We start from the raw sequence: 7,868 nt of genomic DNA on the forward strand, positions 1-7,868 counted from the left end.
AGGATGCCTGGGGGAGATCTAGTTCTGCTTCCAGGACACCAAAGGACTTCTTCTCCTATCCAGGAGCTGGAGACCCATGGATCCCAGAAGGAGCATTTTTTGGACTTTAGTTTTAGATGTGTTTTAATCCACTTAACACATTTGGTTTAATACATTAATTTTATCTTGGGGAGGGTGTGAATGTGTGTATGTGTGAGGGTGTTGGGATGGATGGATGGAAGGAATGGGTTTGGAGTGGTTGAATTTGGGGAGAATGAGGGAGCCGGGGGCAAGGAATGGAGCCTCCTCTGCTGAGTGTGCAAACTGAAGCAGATGGAGGCTCAGATATGACCCTCAGCTCGGCATGAGTGGGGTACCTACCGGGGAGGAGGGGGGCCATTGAGGTGGGGGAGGGGATCTCTGGGGTGTTGGAGAGCCGGAGTATTGCGGTTATGACCGGGAGAGGTAGATATGGCGGGAGCCGAGGGGTAGCCGGTTCTCGGGGAACTAGGACTCGCTGTCTCAAAGTGATTACTTGTTCTGGCCCCTCTGGTTCTGGTTCACTGGGTTCGCCTTGTATATCTGGTGACTCGGGATGTCAGGGCCCTGGCCTCAGGCTGTTGCTGCTTAATGCCAGGTCTGTTGTTAACAAGGCCCCACTCATTCAGGACTTAATCCTGGAGAAGGAGACTGACCTGGCATGCATAACTGAGACCTGACTGGGCCAGGAGTGGGGTGTGCCCCTCTCAGAGATATGCCCAGATGGGTTCCAGATATTGCATCAGCCGCGACTCCAGGGAAGGGGTGGAGGAGTGGCAGCTATTGTCCGGAAGAGTCTTTGCCCTAGCAAGATCCCTGCCCCTGAGATTGTTGGGTGTGAGTCTCTCCTTTTGAGGTTGGACTCAGGGGTTCAGTTGGGCTTGTTGCTGACGTACCTGCCTCCCAGCTGCATTACAACAGCCCTGCCTGTGCTGCTAGAGGTGGTAGCTGGGCTGGCGGTGGAGTTCCCCAGGCTTATGGTACTGGGGGACTTCAATTTGCCGTCACTTGGCGAATCCTCAGATGCAGCTCAGGAGTTCATGGCTTCCATGACAACCATGGACCTGACCCAAGTAGTTCAGGGTCTGACTCATGGGGGGGGGCACACACTTGACCTGGTGTTTCTCTCGGGGCAGTGGAGATATGATCTGGAATTAAGGGGTATAGATGCTTCTCCCTTGTCATAGTCAGATCATTTCCTGCTGAGGTTAGACTTCAGGACGCTACTCCTCCATTGCAGGGAGGCAGAACCAATTAAGTGGTTCCGCCCCAGGCGCCTAATGGATCCTGAAGGGTTCCAGAAGGAGCTTCGGGAGATACCTGACTCCCTTGTCCACAGTCCAGCTGAGTCCCTGGCGGCTGCCTGGAATAGGGCAGCATCTGGGGCACTGGACCGGATTGCGCCTTTGCGACCTTTCCATGGCGGTGGATCCAGGAAAGCTCTCTGGTTTACTGAGATGCTCCGGGAGATGAAGCGCCAGAAGAGATGTCTAGAGCGATGCTGGAGGACCAGTAACTCCGAATCTGACCGAACACTCTCAAGAGCCTTTATTAGGACTTATTTAGTGGCGATATGGGCGGCAAAATGTTCGCATTTTTCTGCACTTATTGCATCCGCAGATTCGCACCCAGATGCCCTCTTTAGGGTGACTCGCTCCTTCCTTAATGTAGGGGGAGTGGAGGAGCCCTTGCAGGGTAGAGCTGAGGACTTTGTGCAGTTTCTGTCGGATAAAGTCGCTCAGATTCGGATGGACCTGGACTCTGATTGGGCAATTCTGACCGAGATGACGGGAACAAATCTTAGTCTTATTGTGTGGGATGAGTTTGAGCCTGTGACTCTTGAGGAAATGGACAAGGCTGTAGGAGCGATGACTTCCTCCACTTGTTTGTTGGACCCGTGCCCCTCCTGGCTGGTTTTGGCCAGCAGGGAGGTGACACGAGGCTGGCTCCAGGCTTTAGTTAACGCATCCTTGAGGAAAGCGGCCTTCCCGCAACCATTAAAGGAAGTGGTTGTAAGGCCCCTCCTCAAGAAGCCTTCCCTGGATCCAGCAGAATTAAAGAACTTTCGTCCAGTCTCCAACCTACCCTTTGTGGGAAAGGTTGTAGAGAAAGTGGTGGCACTTCAGCTCCTGCAGTCATTGGAGGAAACAGATTATCTAGACCCTTTTCAGTCTGTCTTCAGGCCTGGTTACAGCACAGAAACTGCTTTGGTCATGCTGATGGATGATTTCTGGCGAGCCTGAGATGGGGGTCATTCCTCCACCTTGGTGCTACTTGACCTCTCAGCGGCTTTCGATACCATTGACCATGGTATCCTTCTGGGACGACTAAGGGAGCTGGGAGTGTGAGGCACCATGTTAGGGTGGTTCTCCTCCTATCTATCTGGTCAGTTACAGTCCGTGTTGGTAGGAAGACAGAGGTCGACCCCTAGGCCCCTCGTCTGTGGGGTGCCTCAGGGCTCGGTCCTCTCTCCCCTCCTATTTAACATCTACATGAAGCCACTGGGTGAGATCATCCAACCATACGGGGTGAGGTATCAGCAATACGCTGATGATACCCAGCTGTATATCTCTATCCTGCGTCAATTCAGTGATGCGGTGGAAGTGATGTGCCGGTGCCTGGAGGCTGTGAGGGTTTGGATTACTTTGTAATTACTGAATATTTGTAATTTGTTCTGGTATGTGTCTTTTGCTGAGTTTATATTTTATTTTTATAAATTGCCCATTGTCAGTTGGATTTCAGCTGCATCAAAATTGAATGAATAAAAGGTGGATCGGGACCGGAAGTTGATGTCGCAGCAAAACAGACGGAAGATACTGGGGCTCCCAGATCCCCGCCGATAGCCCTGCTGCAGGATGGTCCTTTTTGGACCCCACAGTCTAGTTTTAACTGTGGTAGTGGAGGGCACATCCTGTTGATCCCAGGGACACCGCAAAGTCTCTGGTTGATCCAGGAAAGCCCTTTTTCCCGTAGCGGGGTAGCAGCCATTGCGGCTGCCAAGGCTGGGACAGCTTCAGGAAGAAGAAAGAAGAATGACAGTCAATCGATACAATGAGAGAGCTTTACTTTTTAATTAATACAAAGAACACCCTGAGGGTTAAGAGACTTGGAGAGTAAGAGTAAGAGAAATTAAGTGGCAAATCTAACTTGGAATGGTTTTATTACACCCAACTATTTAATTTGGAAGTCTTTTAAAATTAGTTTTTATTTTTGACCAGGACTGGATTGAAAGAAAAGAGATTAATATTGATATTTTTTAAGCCCTGCCTTTCTAAAAGGACTGTTTGACTTGGGTTTGATTTTTGGTGATTGAAGCCTTTCCTTCTTTTTTCTTTCTTCCTAATTTTTTATTAATTTTTAACAAAGAAATTCTGGATTTTAAAGTATAGGAAAGACAGGAGAGAGTGCAGTGCTGCCATCTGCTGGAAAAGAAACTTTGTTGCTATGTTTATACAAGTAACAAGCTAAGAGATATATTGTAGCCAAAATAAAGAGACTCTGAGCTTGCAGACTGACAAATGTGTAATGGGAACATCTGAGGAAGTGGAACTATCTGTATTGTTTACACAGGTGTTCTTGGTGGATTTATTTGAAGTAGGAGTCTAGAAGTATTATAGAAGGAATTTTCCTTTCTTTCTTTTGGGCAGCTACTGTCTCTTTCTTTTTCTCTCTCTCTCTATTTGTGGCTTGGCTAAGAGATAACTCTCTGTATGCTTTCCTGGTACAAGGTGTTTGATTATTATTATTATTTTTTGAGATTTTTATATAATCGAATTGGACTAAGGCACTCAAGAGCCTGAAGATTTATTGTTGATTTTAAATTTGGATTCTTATTCTTATTTTTACTTTTACTTAATTTTTTTTCTTTTTTTAATTCCTTCTTTTTAAATTTGGCTGGCTTGTCCTTTTCTTATTCCTCTTTTTTTTTCTCCTGACTTAACTTAATGGATTAGGATTTGGAAAAACCTGAAAAGTTGCTTATTTTTTCCTTTTTCCTTCTTTTTTTACATTTGGCATCTTTTTAATTTTTTTTTCTTTTCAGCCTTGGCTTTGGCTGATCACTGAATAAAATGAGCAGAAAAGTTGTGACAGTGGGAGCTGCTGCATCCACACCTTCCTCATCTCCATCTGGAGGACAACGCACCACCCAGGCGATGATTCGGCAAGAGAAAGACAAAGACAAAGACACATCGATACAGATGATACTTCAAACAGTTCAAAGGATGGAACAAAAACTACTTAGAACAGATGAAAAGGTCCAAAGAATGGAACAACAATTACTTAAAACAGATGAAAAAGTGGTCAGCATTCAGCAAATAATGTCGAAATATGAAGAAAGATTGCAAAAATTGGAGAAAAAGGATGATCAAAAAGAGGAAAAATGAAAGATATAGATAATAGACTGGGAGTGGTTGAACAAGAAAGGAGTGGCTTAATTGGATGGGAAATGGACAAAGCAGAATTTTACCTTAGATTTCAAAATGTGGAGGAAGAAAAAGGAGAAAATTTGGCTGATATTATGATTAGGATGTTGGCTGATGCATTAGAAATTACCCAAGAGAAGATGATGGACGGCATGGACGACATTTATCAAGTCTACACTAGTTATGCAATGCATAATAAGTTACTATGAAAAGTACATATAAGATTTACTAAGAAATCGATTTAAGCACAAATTCTTCAGGTGGCCAGAGAAAAAAACTTTGAAATATAAGTAGAAAGAAGTGATGGTTTTGAAACAAATACCAAGAAAAGTGAGAGAGATGAGAAGAGAATACCAATTCTTGACCAAAATATTAATCCAAAAAGGAATCAACTACAGATGGCTGATACCAGAAGGGTTAATTTTAACGTGGCGACTTCAAAGATATAGACTGGATACAATTGATAAAGCGAGAGCTTTCTGTGAAGAATTTCTTAAAGAAAAGGAAATGGAAATGGAAACGGAAATTCAAACTACAGTAGTGCCATTAAAATTTACAGAAGAGGAATTGGCAATGATAGAATCAACAGAAGGCATCATAGGCGGGATTGTGGAACACAAGGAAGAACGTGAAGTAAGATCAACTAGAAAAACAAAACCTACATATAAAGTATGAATATGGAAGGAACTAAATTAATTTCAATAAATATAAACGGACTCAATTCAGTAGTGAAGAGGAGAAAGGTATTTCATAAATTAGAAAAATTAAAATTTGACATAATTTGTTTACAAGAAGTTCATATTAAAAAGCAACACAAACAATTATTGATACAACCTAAACTTGGAAAAACTTTTTTATCATTGCCACAAAGTAAAAAGAGAGGGGTTGTTTTATATATCAGAAATTCAATATCGGTGGAGCAAATATATGCAAATCCAGAAGGTAGAATTTTGATGGTAGAAATAATTGATAATAATATGAAAATTCTTTTGGTAGCAATATATGCTCCAAATAATAATCAAAGTGATTTTTATCGAAAGTTGCACATGAAAATAATTGAAATGGAGTATGACAATATATGTATGATGGGTGATTTTAATGGAATAGTGATTGTACAATGATTGTACAATGATTGTACAATGATTGTAATTTATATTACAATTGATATGGGATTTATTTTATCAATGGATAGATAATAAAATATGGAGATAAATATGAAATATGAAGTGGAAGTTGAGATAAAATAAGTGAAATATTTATTATGAAAATAAGCTCTGGTCATATATTGATATTTTGAAGATGGAATTGAGCACAAACGGATGTTAACCAATCGATATACTGTCTGTGGTTGTTTGGAATGATGATGTTTTTATGTTTTATTTTTATTTTAAAATAAAAATTGTTTTTAAAAAATTGAATGAATAAATAAAACACTGTCCTTTTACTACTGACAGGTTGTTTCACTTTGCTTGTTCTCGCTTAACATTTCACTAGCTAAAAGAGATATTATGAGAGTGCATTTCACATGTGAAGAAGTTTCTCCTGATGTTTTCAGTCACCTCTGAAAGTGTCAGTATGGACAGAACCCTAAATAGAAATCAGGTAAAATGCATTGCAAGGTAAAATGCACCACTTCTATGTCTCAATGAGATATATCATGCAGTGTTTGTACCATAAAGCATCTCACTGAGGTAAAACATTGTTTTTGGTTCTTAATTTACTTTATTTACAAATATACTAGAATAGAGCATGCAGGATCAAGTAGTTCAGTAGGCAGGGCTGAAGAAAAGGGCGACAACATCGTTCCTTTTAACTATGGAAAGGCAGAAAAGTTCTCCATTTTTCTACTATTCAGTTTGGATATTTTTCAGATTGACAAGTGTGAGTGGACAAAAGCCTGTGAAGCAATGGACATTTCTTTAAGAGAAAGCAACATTTTTAGCAGTAGTACACTTTGCAACTTCTAACAACAACAACATACACACACACACACACACACACACACACTTCAAAATATCACCAAGAAAACTTCAAAAGAACTTCTCAAGCACAATCAAGTTAAAAAAGAAACATAGAACTCTGTTTCACTGGAATAAACCTGCTGAAAAACGATGATACAGATTTAAGCTCAGCATTAATTGCAATTCTGACAGTCAAGTCACTGTTTTACATAATGAAGAATATGTCTGATATGAAAGGCCATCTTTTATAACTCCACTATCTTAACTGAAATACATTCAATCACCCATACAAATAAATAAAAATAATCCCTTTCTTCTTCTGTGGTTAGATCCAAATTCTACTTAGAGAATTCCTTTTGAGGAAACACTCAGGAAAAGAAAACCCTGCAGCTTCAGCTTGGACATAGAAAATTACTCTGCTGCACTTGCTTTTACCTCTTTTTCAATGGCATTGACAGAGTACTTCCAGCTGCCTGCCTCTTCTGCCTTTTATCTCTGGAAAGAGGAAGCTTTCAGGGAACGTGTTGCCTGATCAGAGCACATTTTCTCCTCTGGGTCATGTATAGAAATAGGTGTCATGCTGCTCTGGTAAACATTCTAGTAGAGTCATCAGGGAGGTTAGAAATTGAGGCTGCAGCTGCTTCTTTGACGAATGTTGTTTCTTTGGTATTTCAGTTCTAGTGCTTAGAGGTTTGTTTTGCACAGACCACTCTACTTCGTGCTTTGCTCTTGCTAGAAGTTGAAAGAAAGCTAGGGCATGGCTGTTATGAGTAAGAGTCACAACTTCCTTGAATGTTCTTATAATTAGATTTTCTTCAGAACTTGTACTTTGATATATATATATATATATATTATATATATATATATATATATATATATATATATATATATATATATATATATATATATAAATTTTAGTGAACATGATCTTAAGTCTGGAAAATAATCCTGGGCTAAAGTGACAAGGCAAAAATTTAAACCAACATGCATGCTAAGTAATGTATCACACAACAGTCTTCTATGACATTTCTTAAGGTAATTGAAGAAAGCAGTTTACTGTATGATTTTTAGGATTAATTTGGCTTTATTTGCTCTTTGTAGTTATGGAGATCTTCTGGCAAGGTATAGGCCTTTATTATAAAGTAAAGCTGTCTATAGAAAACATTTCATCTCAGGGGCCACCACTAAAAGTCCCTCTCTCCATCATATGTCACTCTGTAGAGCTTTTAAAGAAAAACTCTTAAGAAAATGTCAGCAGATGTTTCAGCAGACGTGGTATTTAGCAGCAATACATGCAACAAAAAATTAACCACATTAAAATCAGTGTTGATTTTTAAAGCCAGTGTTTGGCATCTCTATTTATTTAATAAATCTATGAATTGTATTTTCTGCATAGGAACTTTCTTGGAGGATTTATTATAATCACATCATGAAACACAATATATGCACATCATAAAACAACAAA

The 7,868-nt window shown here is 40.2% G+C and overlaps 1 pseudogene; it reads left to right on the forward strand.

Annotated features, from left to right (window-relative positions):
* Positions 1-431: 431 nt before the first annotated feature.
* On the forward strand, positions 432-5,117 carry LOC148112820 (uncharacterized; annotated as a pseudogene).
* The last annotated feature ends 2,751 nt before the right edge of the window (positions 5,118-7,868 follow it).

The sequence above is a fragment of the Pantherophis guttatus genome, chromosome 7, assembly GCF_059756535.1.
Source record: "Pantherophis guttatus breed Tessera chromosome 7, ASM5975653v1, whole genome shotgun sequence".
Lineage (NCBI taxonomy): Eukaryota > Metazoa > Chordata > Lepidosauria > Squamata > Colubridae > Pantherophis > Pantherophis guttatus.